The sequence below is a fragment of the Agelaius phoeniceus genome, chromosome 10, assembly GCF_051311805.1.
Source record: "Agelaius phoeniceus isolate bAgePho1 chromosome 10, bAgePho1.hap1, whole genome shotgun sequence".
NCBI classification, from domain to species: domain Eukaryota; kingdom Metazoa; phylum Chordata; class Aves; order Passeriformes; family Icteridae; genus Agelaius; species Agelaius phoeniceus.
Genome location: NC_135274.1, coordinates 22,167,985 through 22,187,448, shown reverse-complemented (window position 1 = coordinate 22,187,448; position 19,464 = coordinate 22,167,985). Strand labels below are relative to the sequence as shown.

General features: G+C 39.2%; 1 protein-coding gene across 2 annotated transcripts in view; it reads left to right on the top strand.

The window, feature by feature from the left end:
• Window positions 1-19,464, top strand: part of NLGN1 (neuroligin 1) — a 378,384-nt gene that overhangs the window by 41,891 nt on the left and 317,029 nt on the right. Inside the window, exon 2 of one of the 2 annotated variants that reach the window (XM_077184131.1) lies at window positions 11,441-11,530. The exons of the other annotated variant lie outside the window; for it this stretch is intronic. The gene's annotated coding sequence lies outside the window, so the exon portion shown is untranslated. The remainder of the gene's footprint in view (window positions 1-11,440; window positions 11,531-19,464) is intronic. 2 annotated transcript variants of the gene reach the window in all.

The window sequence follows — 19,464 nt, the reverse complement described above, 5'->3', positions numbered from 1 at the left end:
TGTTTTCTGAGAGTGTTCCTGCAGTGAATCTCATACTTGATGACCAAGTACCTGTGGTCAGTAGAAATGTTGGCTGAGTATTTAACAGGATTGTTCTTTTGCTTTGCCTGAATGTAGGCAAGATGTAGATTTCTGTGATACACTTAGTTATTGAAAAAAGACTTGCAGATTGTTTCTTTTCTCTCTATGCTGTTGGGGATAGAAGCAGGAATAGGAACCTCAGTGGGTGTTGAGTGGGGAGGAAGGAGGTTTGGGGTTGCATAAAGAGTATTTTCCATCTTGAGGTGCTCAGGGACGTTTGAGGACCATGGGTTGTCAGGACTGCTTTTGAATCAGAGAAGAGTTTTCTAGGAAAGAGAGTAGTGTTTAATTCCTCAGTTGAAGGGCAACCTGTCCTCTCCATGATCTGATTTTGGACTCAATAAATTGCTAGGAGGTATTTTGTGTGTTTATGTTATAACATTCAGTAGTTATTAAACTTTATTTTTAAAATTCTATTCATTTTCCTCTCATACAATTACATAAAGGAAAGGAGGAGGGAAAACCCCAACGTTTCTCCCAGTGAATTTTACATAGGAATAAGAATGTTTCACAATAAGGAGATTTTCCTTATGAAGTGCTAATCTAGAGTAATGACGAGAATGAAAATTTTTTCATTAGTCTCACAAACCCTCCATCTACCCAAAATGTAAAGGTTAATCATTGCAATCCAGGGAAAGATCTGAAACCATACCAGTAACTTATTTTAAGGATGGGGAAACCTAGACAAAAATGGCTGTCCCATGGAGACATGGTTTAGTAGCATTACAGTAAAGTGATTATAAAATCAGAGAACTCTTGTGTTTGAGTCCAAACATTGTGTTTTAATCTATATTTGTGGTGAGGAGCTATAGCTATAGGGCAAGGGTTGAATTCTCCTAATGCAGCCATTAATCATAGAGCTTCACAGATCACAGCTCCCTTTTCTCTACCAAGTGGTTTCTGCAGGCAAGTGTATTAGATGAGGATGAGGCAAATGCCTGTTGATTAAGGGCTGATCTTGGAGTTCAAGTCTTCATCACCATGTTCTTTTGCTGTATGATTGATGAAGCTCAACTATAATTAAATTTAAAGCCATAGATTTGGCAAGGAACAGTATCCATTAACTGGACTGATGTCATTTTATCTCCTGTGATTCATTAACAAGTGGCACTGTGTGCTTCCTACAGTTTACCTGATGTCCTAGGACACTAAAGGTAACGGTAAAGGTCTTGGGACATTAGGTTTGTTTATTTTCTTCATATCAGAGATGTCAGTTTAGGTTTGACTAATTTTTGGCTGTTCACAGAAGAGGCATAATGTTCTTAGAAGGTTTAGTATTCTGTTTATGATTGTTTAACATTCAGCATCAACGATTTTATTGCACAGACGTTGACATTTTACTCATTATCACTTTGGTGCTCATGCCAGGTTCTTGCAAGAAGTGTATTTTATGCCAGGTGCCAAATAACCTTTTGTCATCTTGCTGAATGAGGCACTGCTTTTGTCCTACAGTCAAAAATTACATCCAGATCTTATGAGCATTAAAAAATATCCATCTTCTCTTCTCCTGCCTTCCCCTGTGACACACACCCGATTTGGCAAGGACCAGCAGTGCTTCAGAATCCATACGTTCTGCTCAGAGTGAGAAGAGACATGCCCCTCATTTCTCAAGATCATCTCAGGCCAACTAAAGACCTGTGTGAAGGAAGGGGTTTTTTTTCTGATTTATCCAACTCTTGGCTCTAAGGATGATTACCAGACTGTACAGCCATGAGGGCTGCTTAAGTAAAAAATGTGTTAGATTCTGGGACTTGAGGAGGTCCAAGACATACGAAATTTTGCCTATAAATAGCTGTGTGCACTAAACCCACCCCTAAGGCACCATGTGCCAGGATGTGTAGGATGATTGTTCTGAGTCATGCTTTCAAAAAGAAAAGCCAGAAAAAAGAACATGAGACAAACCTGTAAATCCTTTAATTAATTCAAGAATTATTTATGTTAAATTATCATACATTTGCAGGATTACACATCTGCATTTTTCTTAACACACTCAACTATTTTAAACCTAGCAGCTAATTCCTAATTTGCTTTTATATATTCTTTGTAAAGGCAAAGAAAAGCTTAAGAATTCTTATGTAAACCAGATCATTCCAGTGCAACAATTTTATTACTGCAATCCATTACGCAGCACTTTGGTGACAAAAGAGTATATCTTGGAAAAGCAAATCTTGGAATTTGTGAAGTGTTGTGGGAGGGGGCTGTTTTCTTTCAAATCTGTTTTATAAGCTTCTTTTTCCACTTGGCTTTATTCTAAATAAAATGAAGTGGGGGAAAAAACCTGCCCATGTATAAATCAACATGCTCTTTTTCTCTACTTAATTCAGCCAAAGAAGTGACTTAAATACTCTTCTATAGTACTTTACTGCATTCCAAGAAAAAAAAAAATGTCATGATGCAAATACTACTATTTCTTTCTGCAATAAACCTGTCATGGGATTTGAGTTATTTGCTTGCCCTTTCAGGAAAAATAAAATAATAAAAAAAAAATAAATCAGAAGACCTTAACACAGAATGCAGACCTGATTCATTACAAATCCCACGTCCCTGCTTCTTAGCAGTTGAGCCAAGGTTAGGAAAAGCTCTCACCAAATCAGGGTACAATCTAAAGTTATGAAGCAAGGGGCTTGGCTTCTGTAAATGACTTTACTTAGTGGAAATCAAAGGAATTAGACAAGCTAAGTTCACTTGAGGAGCTGGCCATCCTAGCTGCATTAAACACTTTTGTGTCTTACTTTCATCTCCCACCTTTGTATTTGAAATTTCCTTCAAAGTTAACTCCTTGTTCCTCTTTATTTTTTTTTTTTTAATATATATTTTGCAATTCCTCCCACAAGGACAGTTTCTTAGCTCTTTGGGTGATAGCTGTCTGTTGTCCCCAATTCTGTCCTTCCAAGCAGAGGAATTTTCTCAATATTCCAGTGTGACTGTGGACACATTCAGTAATTTTCCATACATGTATGGATCATGTGCACAGCACAGTTAAGAGAAATATCAATTCCTAGATAGCAGCTATCATCTGCACCTCCTGTTTTACTCAGAGTCCTTTCCCAAGAGTGTCAGAAATTGCTGTGGGGAGGTGATCACAGACCAAAGGATTACCCGAAATAATCTCTCACCTTCCTGCATGAGGGAAAAGGAACACTGCAATTTCTCTGGCATGAATTAAGGAACCAGCACCACAAGGCTTTATTTTTTTTCTTTTCCCCTCTCATTTTCTGTTAATATTTTCTGGAGGGAGCTCTCTTTGCCAGCTCCCTTGCCTAGCCCCCATCTCCTTTGATCCCCATGCCCTGAAGGGGATGTCCCAGCTGTCTCCAGCTCAGGGTGTCCCCATCCTTCCGAGTCACTCACCCCACAGCTGCTCCCCAGCTGCAGCCACAGAGACTCTCTGGGTGGAATCAGGAATAAACCACACGTCCTTTTAAGCTGCTCCTGATGAGACAAGGGAGAGCACAGCTGAAATGCTACTGCACACTGGTGCCTTAAGTTTTTAGCTTTTACATTTTTCACATCCTGTACTGCATTAGTGATTAACTCTGAACTCCTATAGAGTGTTTGTAAGCTCTCTCCACAGTTTGGTCCAAAAAACCAATCCTTTTCCAGGAGCTGAGGACCAAGGTCATCACTGCAGCCTCAGACCCTGAAAAGTATAAACAAAAATGAATTTTGGGGGAGTAAACTGGGGGAAATGTGACTTCATTACCTGAAGGTGTAATTGGACAATTAACCTCTGATATGCAAAGAGAGCAAACTTCCATCTGCCTGAGAAACTCATGACCACTGTCCATCTTGGGTGTGGCCTTCACGGGGCTTTTGCACTGCCCAAGGTCCATCTGCTGAAGGCCTTTAATAAATACCTCTTTAATTCTCTAACTCTGTCCAGCCTCTGTTCTAGGTAGCTTCTTCAGGCATCAGCACAGCCCCAGGAGAGGCTTCTGAGCAAGGCAGGAGGCACCTCAATGTGCTCCTGCAAGATTTGCCTTTCTAGGGCTTTGATAAACTCAGGAAAGGGATTTAAACATGTTTAATCATTGTGATCGTGCAGACAGTCATGAACAAAAGCCTTTTGTGATGAAGAAAAATAGGTTTTCCTAGGTAAGTGTTTGAAATCCATTTCTGGATGCCTGCATCAATACAGCACAAAGAGGTAGGGAGCCAACAGGTGTCAGCAGCACTCAAAGGTACAAACAGTCCTCATTTACTGCAGCCTAAAAAAGGGCTTGTCCTGCAGAACAGGCAAGATCCATTATCCCATCATCAAGAAGGGCACCTGTCCACACCTTCTGGCAAGGCAGGAGCTTGTGTGCCCATGGTTGGTGCTGGATGCTCAGATCCATGTGAAAAGGGCAAGTGTGGATTCTTGCAGGTAAGGCAGGACCAGTGAAAAACAACCCAAACTGACTTCCCTCCAGGACCACTGTGATCCCCAGTGTCCTCTCTTCACCTCTGAATCCTGGTTGTAGCTAACTGGATCCACTTGTCAAGATGATGCAGCTCTAATTACCCTGGATCTAAATTCCCCTGGAGGGTGACTTCAGAAGAGCTCTTCATTCCTGTGAAGCATATCAGATCCTTAACCTTTCCTTTAGTCACACCTGGGCTAGTGGAGGTTTTTTCTTTGCCTGCTTTTACATTGCTTTCTAACACCTTGAACTCTGCAGTGGCACTGCATGCTTAATAACAAAATTCCAGAACTTGCTGACACGTTAGAGCTTATTGTCTGTTGGTTAATAACACTGCCGAGTTCCTCCTCGAGGTGGAGCTTTGTCAAATGTTTTCTGACAATCTAAATAACTAACATCTTTGACATTTAGTGCAGCCCTCTGCCAGGCAAGGCAGTAACAGGCTCAATGAAACCTGAGTTACTGAGGCATGACCTGAAACAATATTAGCTGTCCTTGATTATGCTCTGAGTTTTCGTGTTCCCCTCCTCCCCAGCCCCAGTGTGATCCTTTTAATGGTTGTCTAAGACTTGCTCGACAACTAATGGGAAATGAACTGCCTGGTAATTTCTTGCTGTGTGTCTGCTTGGCCCCATGCCAGCCTCCTGAAATGATGGTGCTAAATATAAATTTTCATTACACCTTCTTCAATTTCTGTGCTTACTTCATGTAGTACTCTTAGATGAGCATTGTTTGGCTCTGGTCTCTTATGGCTTTATGAACAGCAATCCAGTTAATTGACACTTTGGGTATCATCACCTTTTCTTTTGACTCCTCACCATCATTTCAATGTGTTGAGTCTTAGGCAACTGTCTGCCCTCTTCAGTTTTAGAGATAGGTACAGGAATAATTGCTGTATAGCATTCCTTCTCCTTTACACCCCATCTCCTTTCTTGCCTGTCAGTTGCTGGGTATATAATTATGCCTAAAATATCTTTTAGTATTAGTTGAGATGCTTTGCACTATTTGATGCTCATTTTTCAATCTGAAAAATGAAAGTATTTTCATTTTTCAAGTATTTTTTATTGCCTCAGGCTCTTGTTATCATTTACATAATCCTCCTGTATTCTGGATGCCTTCTACCTTTTGGTGCTGTCATTTTATCCTTGATACAGTTTTCCTCATCCTCTGCTTCTGCACACCATCTCCAGTTCCCTTTTGTGACATTCTGTAAATGTTTTATTGGAACAAGCATAGCCAGTAATATCCTTCCTTTACTACACTTGATTTTCTGGACTCTATTTAAGTCACATCAATTTTCTTATACTCACTTCTCCAAAATCTACCCTTTGTAAAGCCCATTGTTTTTCCAGTTTTTTTCTTAGTACAGTCTAATGAATATTTTGTTTATGCAGACATGGTTTGCTTTCTAAATCCTCAACAGCCTTCAAGGAAATGCTATCTCTTCTCAACTGTCTATTTTTATTCAAAAAACAAATAAAGTGGGTTGCACATTAGGCTCTCTCACTGTCTTAGATCAGGAAATAATATTTGTTACATGTCAACTGCAGCTGAAAGTGGCAATAGCCACCTAAGGTAATTCCAGGTGATTTAAAATCGTGGTAGCGCTAAATAAAAGGTACAGTACAACAGTAAGGAGATTTTTTTAAAAATTGAAAACAGAGTTCAGTCATAGTAGGACAATTTTCATACATCTGTTGGGATTAGATTAGTCACTAATATAGGAGTATTTTGTAAGGGCAGAATATGGATTATTCCCAACATGATGTGCAAGCAGCCTACTCTCATCTAGGAATATTTTACCACAGTTGCTGGCCATAAAAAAATCAAGAACAGTGCTGAATTTACTCCTAACTCTCAGAACAATATCAAGTTTACTTGCAAAGGTAAATTAGTTGTAGATAAAGAAAAAAGCTTTAGCAAGTAAGAAGTATAACTCAAGTAATAAACCGGCATTTCTTTCCCACAGTTCAAATCTCCTTCTTGGTGTTGAGGTTCTGGGGGATCTTAATGATTTATTTTTACAGCCAATGTGATGCCTTTCAGCAGGGAGAGGTGAAATTTACATTGTTGTCACTGATGATCTGTGTTTTCCTATGGTCTGCTGCACATCCCTGACAGGCCACTGAGTGTGTTCGGAGATTTGTATCTGAAATCTCTTCAGAAATTACTTTAATTTTGCAGTTTACTCTTACAAAGTATCATGTGCTGAGTGAAAGAAAGAATAATTTTAACTCCCTTTGTGAAATGTAATGAAAGTTTGAGAACAAGACCCCTCAGAATGTGAAGCTACCATTAAATTAACAGCCTTAATGTCATTGCAGAGCAATGTTATCAGCTCTAATTCCTGAGACAGATCTACTGTTTTGCTCAGTGAATATTTGTGTTATTGCAGTTTGATGGTCGCTGGTGCTATTATTCTTTCAGATACGCTATTTTGAGGGACTTTCCGCTCAAAAATGAATATTTTGGTATAAGACAAGGCAAAAAAAGCCAACCTGACTCTAAAGAGAATAGACTAAGCTCGATGCTTTTGCAGAGACAAAGGCAAAAGTGGAAGCAGGTGCTTTAGTCACTGGATGTTTGGTAGAGCTGTTTGTAGTAGCAACTTCCAAAATAATGAGGTGTCACTAAGCTCCTGCTGATATGAGAGAAGGGCAAGCTTTGCCTTCTTTCTGTAATGAGAAATCAGCCTCTTCCTGCCTCCCTCCACTTTGTATTTTTCTGCTGTCTTCAAAACATTCTGTGCCACCAAATAATTGTTCAAAGTTACTGCCTGGGGATTTTTGTTATTTTTATCCCCCTCACCTATTTCTGTGGGTAGAAAGCATATTCAGTACTCATCACCACCTGCTCCTTCCTGTAATGTCACTTCAGCTGTAAACCACCTGCAAGTGACATGGCTTTGCTCATTAATGGTTTAGGTGGTCAATGATTTAATCACTTGACCCTCAGCAGATCAAGAATTCCATCAATGAGCTGTGAATTAACTCCTATGTGCTCTACTCAATTTCCTTGTCTGTCTGTGGAAAACACATCTTTTTAATGAGGACATAAGGCTCAGCTCTGCATATAAGGATCAGTGTTACACCATTCCTTGAAGTGTGAAAAATGTTTTTTTTTTTTTTCATAATTTCTTGTTTGCTTTGCCAGTTTTAGACATGTACTTCTAGGGAGCAGTTTTAATATTTACCCCAGTGGTTGAGAGGACTGTATCTTGAACAGGAAGATGAATTTTTTCTGTGCTACAAGTGGGGACTAATACACTATTTTAGAGTAATTGGATATGATATATTGCATGTGTCCCTATGTCTACAATATCTAAGTATTTTTTACATCCTCCTAAGCTATTAAGCAAAGTATTTTACAATGAAAGAGTGTTCCACAATTTAATTACACATTTTGTACAAAATATTTCCATTTAACAGTTCCAAACTGTCTCTTCCCTTTAAGTATAACCACTTTGGCTCAGTTCCCATCCCTAACAATGGGAGTGTCACATGAAGTCCCTAAGAGTTGAATTTTTTTTTTAATCTCCATTTACAAAAGGTGTCTTCCACTCTTTATCCTGCACTCAGTGTTTAAATTTCTGGGATGGGCTCTACCAGCATTTTCACAGTGAGAGCAATGTAGACAGCAGTGGCTCTGTTTTTGCCACAGTGTCTTTGTATTCCCAGCATGGTTTGCAAATCCCAGCACCCTTGCTAGAAGCCCAATTCTTTTTTTGTCTAGTCTAGTTTAGCTCATTAAGCCAGATAAGGAGCCCTTATTCCTGACAACCATTCACAAGCAGGTATTTTGCTACAGAAAACTGACTTGAAAGTAGTTCTTCATACCAGGGAGGGGAAAATTGTGTGGCTAGCAGTAAATATGTCCCTAAATATGAAGGTACAACTGATTTCCATCTCACTGGTTTTGGAGATGGAAGAAAGATTTTTATTAGACCAATCCAATATCTCCAGGAGGAGAGTTCTGGGTGGAAAAAGGAAAAGATCATCTTCATGTGCAGACAGAAAAGAAAAATATCATAGAGGGTTTTTCAAATTTATCCTCATGCATTCCCGAGTCTGGACAAAAGGAGACTTGTGGGGACTTTATTGGTCTCTACAATTACCTGAAAGAAGGTGTAGGAAGGTGGGGGGTCAGTCTCTTCTCCTGGGTACCAACTTACAGAGTGAGAGGAGATGGCCTCAAGTTGCTCTGGTGGATGAGTTTGTGTTTAGACGGACTATGAGGAAAAAGTTCTTCAACAAATGGTCTTGGAAGCATTGGAATAGGCAGATGGGATGATGGAGTCCATCCCTGGTGATATTTAAAAGTAGATGTGGCACCTGGAGGCAGGGTTCTGTGGTGGACGTGGCAGTGCTGGGTGGGCAGTTGGGCTCGACAGTCTTGGAGGTGTTTTCCAACCTAAAGGATTCTGTGATTCTGCAAAACAGAGCTGCCTTGGCAAATCAGGGGACTAAGGCAGTACTATGCTGTTGCTAAGCAGTAAGTAGACAGGTTTTGTGCAATTTTCTACCTTTGGATGGGTGTTGCAGCTGGTCTGGGTTTGTTATCTCACAGAAGTCCTTATCTGCACAGTTAGTGGCAAGAGACAAGGGCAGTGAGATAACAGGAGCACTACAATTAGTATTAATTGACCTACCTCATCAAGAACACATGCCTTATGTTGTTTGTTTGACAAATCCTGGCTGCATGCTCCAGAATCGAAATGCAAACAATTTAAGGTATCACACTGCTTCCGAGATGAAGCAATCACTCAGTTTCAGATGCTAAAAAGCTAATAAGATGGGAGGAAGGAAAATAATTAAACAAGGAAAAAGAGATAAGGATGTGAAAATGTTTTAAGGGTTAGGTTTTTGTCAATGTAAACATCTGTTTCCAAATATTAAGACTATAAGGTCCTCTATAATTTAGTAATGTCACAGGTTGGACTATGTCACTCTGACTTCATCCTTAGTATATATTTAGACCAGAATATGCTATTTACCTTTTAAAAAAACCAGCATTATTCATGTTATTACATTTGCTGGTGCAGTACTACAAAGTCTAACATACAACTTAGCAAATATTGAGTAAAATGGTAGTGATTCCAAAGATTATGGGCTCGCTGTAGCCAGCGGCAGGTAAAATGCACATTCAGTGGGCTTAAATTGTTTTGTGCTGTGGTTATTTGATCCAATGGACTAATTTCAACTTCGACATCAGATAACCAGAGGGGTTTTCTTCCAGAGCATGAACATCAGAAGGGCTTTATAAATCGGGCCTGGCGTGCAATTAAAGCTTTTGGAGCTACTAAGTAAACTTTCCACTTGGATGCTGAGCCGACTCCTTCTGACATCTGAGCGCGCCTTTTGTGAGGCTCATTTTTTTTAGTAGGTCAAGGGATCTAAGCCTTAAATGAAGCAGGCTCTATGAGACACAGCTTTTCATTACCACCAGGATCATGACCTTGCAGTGTATATTGAATTTAAGTTTAATACTGTAATGGATGGGACTTGTAATAAAAATTGCTAGATGTTTTGTGGATGAGTAATAAAGAGTAGATTAGAGTACAGGACTTCAAGAGTCCATTCAAACAATACTGAATTTATACTATCTTTTGGCATTGCTTTTATGGTTTGGAAACCTTCTAATAAAACTCAGGCCTTGTCCATTATTTAATTACTTTGCTGCGTTTTTTGGCGCTTTCTTAGTAGCTTAATAGGTAGTTTGCATAAATGCTACCACTGTTAAATATCTGTTTGTGCAGCAAGGAAAGCAGTGGTGTTCCTTCTGTCCTAATGTATCACTTAAATGGAGATAAAATAGTGATTACACTTACTCTTTAGGACCATAGACTTGGATTTACTTGCGGTTCCTGCTACATATGTAACCATTTTGGCAGACTCATTTAGGTTTTCAGAAGATCCTGGTACTTGCTGCTACGCTTATTCTGACTTTAAGTGGAGTTTTATTTTATGGTCCTGTCATTAACCTGCTCATCCCTCACCAGCTGTAAGTGTGAGCAATCCCTAGTGGGGAAAAAAAGAAAAAAAAAAAAGAAAAAAAAGAAGAAAAGTAAGATGCTTGAAGCCTTTAAAAGGGCATTAAATGCTGTATGGCATTTTTCTGTTGTTGTGATGTCTGATGTGCAGGTTCCTTGTAGTTAGAGGTATGAAGGTCAAGCAAGCAGACTAAAAATTAAGGATCTCAATTATTGAATTTATTCTAGAGTACTAGTGACAATGAAGCCTTCAGAATCGCACAGGAGAAATGAGCTAAAAGAATTACATGGCAATACAAATTCTTCAGACATCAAAGCTCACATGCTCATAGAAGGTTTCCTTTCATGCTGGTTAAACACTTCTAAAAACCAGCAAGATCTCCTTAAAATAGGTGCCACTTCCTTGAACTATACAGACAGTTGCATCTCTTGTTTGTATTTCTAATACTAATATTATTATTATTATTTTGTTGTATTCTGCACTGCATTTCATGTAAGAGATCACAGTAATGAAAACTCTTGAAGTAAATTGTTATTATTTATGTTATTAATTATTATAATAACATAATATTTATATATTATGTTATTATAATAGATTATATTTATAATATAGTGCATCATAAATATAATACTTCCTCAACAGTAACAGCAAGCCTAAGAAAGATAGTAACTAGCTTTGGCATGGCATGAAATCACAAAGAAGAAGGACACATTAAGATCAGCAAGGTAAAAGAAAAAAAAGCAAGTTTTCAGTGTAAATTCTAGCAACCATGACCTTTAAAAAGTTTTCAGAAATTTGTCTGTGCTCAGAACAGACATCCTGCGAGTATATCATAGTTCTTTATTTCACTTCTCCTCTCTCACCCTCTATCCATATACCTTTTCAGCTCTTGAAAAATGCCAGTGTAAATGTGCTGTGAAATATGTCTGCCACATAAATGTTCCTTTTCTTTTTATCCTTCATTAGGACATTGTGATTTATAATGACCGGCTGTTCCGGATTGTGTCAATTGCTCTGGAATGGTGGCATTACTCTTTGGATTGGAGCACAGGACAGGTACTGGCAATACAAAGCACATTTGGCTTGGCAAACATTGCTGAAGAATAGCTGTGTCCTCCTTTGGGATGGAACAGCAAGACTGAAGGGAAGATTTAAGCTGTCCTTTCAGTTTTGGACTATTCCAGTAGACTTTTTGTGGGAAGACTGTAGCCTGTACCAGGGAAAGGCTTGGAAGAGGCAGAAGAGGGTTTGTTTTGGCAACTTTCAGGTGGATATCCCCTGGAAGATTGAAAAGCACTCCTGGGAAGGCACACTGTGCTGAAAGGAGGAAGCTGAGACCTCTCTAAGCCCCTCCATCCCTCTCCTACAAAGAGCTGTGTCAGGAGCAGCACAAGGCATTTAGACTTCTGCAGAGTAAAGCAGTGACAGGCCTGCAGATGGAGAATACTAAAAAGAAGTTTTCTTGCATTTTGGATGGAAAGGGAAAGGTAGCTGCAAGCCAATTCCACTGGTGGAGCTTCAGAGCAGCTGCTCAGAACCAGCAGCACAGCCTGAGAGGTGAGGACCTCTGCAATCTGGTAGTGGCACTGCTCAGCTCCCTGCTGAAAGGACCAGAATTCTGCTTTTGGGAATCTAATCTTCCTTTTCCGCAGCTAATTCTGTAGCTGTCATGTTTTGATGGTAATGAATTGAGATGGCAACCAGTACCTTGGTCAAAAAGGGACAGAAATGTTGAGAGGAGCCAGTTGTGATGAGAGCTGTGTGAAGGATGAGGAAGGGCTGGGTCGTTAGTGATGACTGATGCTAGAGCAGAAGCATATAAATGATATAATGAAGTCATACATTAGGGCACAATATGAAGCCCCTCTCGACCTGGGAAATGTATCACCAATCAAATTTCTTTTCTCTTGAAGGTCTTCTCTTAACCTTGCAAGGAGGGCTTGATGGGAATTTCTGTCAACTCTCCGCTTGCTTAAATGTCACTGGATGTTTTAATTTACAGGCATTATCAGCCTGGGAGTGGTAATGGTCTGGCTGTTAGTGGAAAAGAAAGCTTGTTATCCATATTAGGCTCTTTATTTGGGATCATAGGTTTCTTTGATTTGGTTTACTTTAGAAGAATAATTCTGAGATGTTTAGAGGAGCACAACACAAGGTCACGATGAATTTCAACACAATTATTTAATGATTTAAGACAGCAGGAGAGCCTAATGTGAAGCCCATTTTACTTTGTTTTCTTGAATAAAAATGAACTGTTGAGAGGAGCAGGCTGAAGTTTCTGATGGCTCCTGTAAATCATCTCAGCTGTCAGTGACACACAGCAGCTTTCAAAGGAGAATATCAGCTGCTTTTTGTACTTGTTTAACTATTAAAATAAAGTCCTGCAGGCTCTGAGAGGAAGCTGTCCTGAGGTATTTATGTTCCCTTTCATGGCTTTATCACCATCCATGCTGCCTCCCTAGGTGGATTAAAGCTAGGAGAAAGGGAGTTTTGTCCTTGTCTTGGTTTGGCTGTCTGGTCTGTCAGGGCCAGGAGGGCTTGGCCCATCCTCCACATTGATGCAGTCAGAGGCCACCTTCACTTGCCAAATGCTTCTGACCCTGGGGAGCCCAGCAGAAGGGCGGCTGTGCTGGATTCTGGAGCTCTGCTGGGATTCAGATGCTGTGCAAAGTGTTTCCGATTTCTCTCGTAACACCTGACAGTCATTTTGTGTCTGTCTTCCTGCTCACATTTCAAGTTCTCTGCCTCTTGATTCACTCAGTGTTTTTAGCAGTTAGCTTAGATCATTCCAAGCATCAAACTACCAGGAGAAGGCATTTGTTGCTTCTCATGACATGGACTTTTTCTTGTGGACTAATGTGCTCCATTCGAAATTGCATATACTGAATAGCTATGTATTAAGACATAACACCCTAACATTGTAAATACTTAGCTTCTTTTGGTATATTTGATCTTAATGTGTTATTTAGCTGCTAAGTTTCACTTTATCTGCCTGTTTTCTCATGACATGGACTTTTTCTTGTGGATTAATGTGCTCCATTTGATATTGCATATACTGAATAACTATGTATTAAGACATAACACCCTAACATTGTAAATACTCAGCTTCTTTTGGTATATTTGATCTTAATGTGTTATTTAGCTGCTAAGTTTCACTTTATCTGCCTGTTTTTATTGCATTAAGGCCACCAACTTTCATGAGGCTGGTGTCTTAGTTTTGGTATGTTGCATAATCTGTGGAATTTAGACTATTTAAAAATTGATACAGCATAAAAAACTATCTTGTACACATAATAACTTACAGTAGAAAGTGAGGTGCAAGTTTGGTACACAGGTTCTAAATTATTTAAATTTTCCATAAAAAGGAGCGCAGAAAAATCCTGCTTGTAACTTTCTCCTCTGAGTTTACCATTCCTCTCTCTTCACCCCATTTTGCTTGTCTTACACAATTATGTCATTGGAACAATCAAATATTAAATCTAGATGAGGATAAGGATTTATACTTTCCATTATAATTCACTTAATATTTTAATTTTCTGTCCTTTTTAACCAAGCATCATCTTTAAAGAGCTCTGTGGTAGATGGGCTAAGGAATCACTGAAGATATTGGGGTCTGAACAGGAGCCTGTTTTCAGTCTGGTCATTTCATCACCACAGAGCTGAAGGGGAGAAGTTTGGGCTATGAATCACTGGAAACACCAATTTTCAACAGGAAAAACAAATATACAAAATCCGATCTTGTCTCAGTAGATGTGTTTCTTTCATTAGGAGCCAGACACCTCCAGGTGTCCTCTGCTCTCAGTTTGATTTGAGTCAAAAAACAATTTGAGAAACACATGTTGGTTGCAATAATGATTGGCCAGAGTGCCTTTTACTTGGTTTTGTGGGGGGTTTTTTGCACTCAAGAATTTTATTATGAATTTAGCAAGGTGTGTGTATAGGAAATGTGTTGCTATCTTTTTTCTTCTGCTGCTGGTAAATCTATGTACCTTCAAAAACTTCCAGTGTAGGCTAAGATATGTTTTAATCCTCCTTCACTAACGAGTTCATGAATATCTTGAAACTACCCTTCACTGTTAATGATGCAAAATTTCCTAAAGAACCAATAATGAGCTGATAGGTTTCGGGGAAAAGATGTTTTATTTAGAGGGATTTGTTTAGAGAAATCTTTTTTCTGGCCAAGTCAGATCAAACATGCTGTGAGTAGCAGGAAGTTTGATCAAGGAGCTGGTTTGCTCTTTTATTTATAAAATGCTTGCTTTGGGGATGTTTCAGAAGGCAGGTGTGAGATGGAGAATTGTGTATACTTGCTGTTCAACACTGGTTTAAGATTTTTCCTTGATTTAATAAGTTATATGACAAGATTTTCCTTTTTATTAACTGTCTTTTTTCTTTCACATAAAGTGTAGGTAATGTCACATCTGTATAAATCAATATAACAATGACATTATGTATGTATATTATTATTTAAACATTGCTCTCTAAGGCATAGTTTTGTCAGTCATATTTTATAGAGAGTTTCTGTTGATTATTATAATCATTACAATCTGTGCAGTGGAAAAATCCTGCAAATCCCCAGTTTTTGGGTATTTTGAGGGGTGATGCTGCAGTACAGGTAAATAGTAACAGGGTCTCTGAATAACACAATCCTATAAGCATTACAGGAAATAAAGCATGAAGAACATGCTGCTTAAAACACTGAACAAATGAGTACTCTGTAGAGAACATATTAGTGCACAGAATTTTTCAAGTCATTTCCTGTGAGAGCCCCCTGTGAATTTATGCCTGGAAATGCAAAAATGTTAAAATGCATTGGTGTCTTTTGGAAGCCTGTCAAATGCACATTTTGTGCTGTCTTGAATTATTACTTGTGTGTATATTAAGCAGGCATCAAATTGTGCTTAAATCAAAGATAAATGACTGCTGGTTTGGATGGCTTTTTCTGAGAACTGCCCAGAAAGGAGGGTGAAATTGGAAGTTGTATGCAATCACGTTTCTCCAATATACAATGACATAGACCTTATAATACATAAATCTTCTTTTGGGTGATATCTAGTCAGAATGAACTCTCTAAATTTTCCTTCTAGTAAAATTCTTTTACAAGCCAGATACAATTTATTCTAACATTGATTTGATGAGCAACATTTTGTAGATCTCAAATAATTTTCACTCAAAATTTTATTCATGGGCCCCAAACACAAAGAGGACAGAGATGAATAATTGATTTCCCCCTTTCACATCATTACCTTATTCCATCAAGGCATTCTTAGGTGAACATTGTGCCCAGGTTAGTTTAATTGCAGCAATATCTTGTGCTGACCTGTACCACATATAATCCTTTCTAGATCATGATATTGTGATGGAACCTAATACAACCTAGAACATGTAGACAATATTTATTATATTTGGTGTCTTTCTAAACAATTCTGTTGTTTTAATACATTCAAAACTTACAGATTTTTTTTCCAAATTTATTAATATTTTCCTAACATATGTGAGGACTTTTAGCCACAATTATGTTTAATCACCAATTATCATAGGCTTCTATTCCACCTTGTGGAAGCACAATCAAACCACAACTAAGAGGCAATCATAATTTCTTGCTTTGCACATGATACTTGCAGCTTTTAAGATAAACTGGGATGAGAGAGGGAGGGTAAAACCTTGCTCTTTAGCCACTGGCAGTTTATGGATTTCTGAGCATCTGGTTTTCTTGCATTCACAGCATTTGTTTGGTGGCTTGGCCAATAAATGTGAAATGAGCATTCTGCTTTCAGAAAGTTCAGGCAACACAACTGCAAATCTGTCCCTCCCAAACACTCAGAATTAAGAACTTTATTCCCTGAGGTGCTCTAGTTGTAGTTACAGCAGGAGAGCATTGCTAATGAACAAACCCATGCAATCCATGTGCATTTGAGTCACACCGTGTTTTTTGAAATAAACGCACACAGGACCAGATGTGGAAGTACTGTGGGGTTTAAATTGTGAGTTACAACTTTGCAGACCATGAGGATCTGGGAAGATTCCATGAAGAAGGTGTTCACATCAGATTTAACCACAGTTATATGAAAGTCAGAAGAGCACTTGAAGAGTTTCAGGGATAGAGATGCCCAGTATGAAAATCTTTGTACACTTCTTTCACAAGCTCCAGAAAGTCTAAAATGCAGCAGGCTCTGACCACAACTTCTGGCAGCCTAACCAGTTTGGGCATAAGCAGTGAGGATGGGCTGGGACACGAGCAGGAAAAAAGGAAATCAAAACCATGAGCATGGAATGGAGTGGAACCAAGGAGCTGGAATTTAATATATTTCTCTTGGAAATGCTCATTGTCAAATTATAGTAAGGAATTGATTCTTTTACTTGAAAGACACCTTGTGCCTTTTTGAAGAGAGCACATGAAAAGCACGAGGGAACTGAAACATTAAGAAAGGATACTGTGTGTGACTGAATGTGTGCATTGCTGAACATGTATGACACAAGTGTGTTCACTCTTCATTGCTGTCTCAAAACCTGTTCTTTCTCTCTCCACTGGCCATAGGAAATATCCTCAGAATCCTCAAAGAATGGGGCTTTAGCTGTGGATATCCACTAATGAAAACAGCAAGCAGTTTAGCTTTCCACCCTGCCACATTAGTTTTGTTCAACAGTTCTTTCTTAAGGCTCCTTCCAATTTTTCAGTGTGTTTCTGATCTCCTCATATAGGGCCCTAAGAACTCATGGGAACATAATCAGGATGTTGATGATCAGGATGCTAAGGTGCTGGCATTTTAATAAAATTCAGAATGAGTCCTAGAGCCATAGAATGGTTTGGTTTGGAAGAGACTTTAAAGATCAGGTAGTTCTACTCTCCTGCCATGGGCAGGGTCTTCATCCTCTAGACCAGGCTTCTCAAAGCCCAGTCCAACCTGGCCCTGGGCTTCTTTGGGCAACACATTCCAGTGCCTTACCACCCTCACAGTAAAGAATTTATTCCTCATCTCTAATATAAACCTGGTCTCTGTCAGCTTAAGGTCATTCCCCCTTGTCCTATCACTCAATATCCTTGTTCAAAGTCCCTCTCCACCTCTTTTGTAGCTCATTTAGGCTCTGGAAACTGCTTTAAGGTCTCCTCAGAGCTTTTCTTCTCCAGGTGAACACTCCCAGCTGTCCCAGCCTGGCTCCAGAGCAGAGGGGCTCCAACCCTCAGAGCATCTTTGTGTTTTCCTCTGGCCTCACTCCAACAGGTCCATGTCCTTTTTATGTTGGGGGCCCCATCTCACTTCTTCATTTATTTCCATTTCAACTTCTCACAATGCAGACCTATTTCATATAGGCCCATTGCTGATGGTATCAACTATGCACATTTTCCTTTTGTTTACCATAAAACAGAAGGACTGATGGGAATGTTTGGTGTAGAAACAGAGCTGCCAGCCTGAAATGCTGAAAAGTGATGGTTGTCAGCAACAAGCTTCAGTTACCTCCCTTAGGATGGTTCCACACACATCACACTGACAGGACATTTCTGCTGATGCTCAGTCTAAATATTCATGTGCTGTCCTGGTTCTTGCCAGCCCTCCCTCTGACACTCCACGTTACTTCTGGGTGTCTGTGCTTTTGGAACTGCTGCTGTTTTCCATTCTCAGGGCTTTATTCTTTTCTTGATCAAAATTCTTGACCTTCCCTTCTGGGGACAAGACCCAACAGATCCCATATTTGCAAAACTGAGTGTTTTCAAAGCTGGTCCTAGAATCTTTGCTCCTTGACAATTTGTCCACACCCAAGACTCCTGCACCTCCTGTTTTCCAAAGAATGAATGGAACACAGTGAGGAGATTGGTTAAAGGCTATAAGAATAGGTAGAAAGTAACTTCAACTTCTTAACTTAATTTTTGAATTAGATACAGGACTGTACACCTCTTTGGTATATCTTAATTGCAAATTCAAGGGTAAAAATTGAAATAATGATGATAAGTGTCTATCCCTGAATATATACACATTTCATTATCAAACAGTGCCTGTGCATGCCGTTCTATGTTCTATATTTGCAAAAAACATGTCATAAGGATGACTATCTTTGGATGTCTGGAGTTGCATGAATCAGTAAATTGTTTATTTTCTCAGTGGGAATTCACTCAGGACATTGAGGAGCTATTTCCTCCTAATTAGTTCCCTTGAGTCCTCTTATAAAAAAAACACCTTAGGCTTCAAGGAGTCTGTTTGGGGTCATTATTTTCCTGATAAATGTACTCCCCACCACTCCAGATTTCCCAGAAGGGAGACTGCAGGGTAGAAGAATGTTGTGCTGCACAATATATCCCATGATTGGTTCAAATTACTCAATTTACCCTGTATTTTCAAAAAACCAATCCGAAATCATCAGTCAGCCACATCCTACTTCCAGTGCTGATGCCAGGCAGTCATTTTCCCTCAGAGCATCATTGAACATGAGCTCTCCTCAGCTTGTTTCTTACTTTGATGAACTGGATGGCTGCAGGGACTGTTCTGAGATTTGAGACATTTCATTTGAGATGTTGCTGGTTGTTTCCACCACTGATAGCTCTGTAGGAAAGGAGTGGACAACGCTGATTTTGCTCATACCAGGCAGGGATTATTGACCTGTAAAATTCGCCATCATATTTTATCAAGCCACTCTGAGATGTCATTTTGTCAGATAGGTGTGCTAATGCAAGGTGATTTATCTTGTCTAATCTTTGAAAGGTAACCTGCAATCAAACCTCAGACAATGCTGAAAGATATTGTCAGTTATGTAGTACATGCTGAAGAGACAAGAATTTTTGTTTTGGTCTTTAGATCAACAAATTTTTGCTCAAAAAGAAAACTATATCTTTCATTTTAGACTCAAATTTTAGCTGCATGTGGTGTAAATGTGTTCATTTTCACCTGTCAAAAACCCTTTCATGCTCTGTATCTTGTGATTATTACACTGTGATCATTTCTTGATAGTTGCTCACCTCTATGATTCAGAGTTGCCAAGTTCAACGTTGTGTTTTC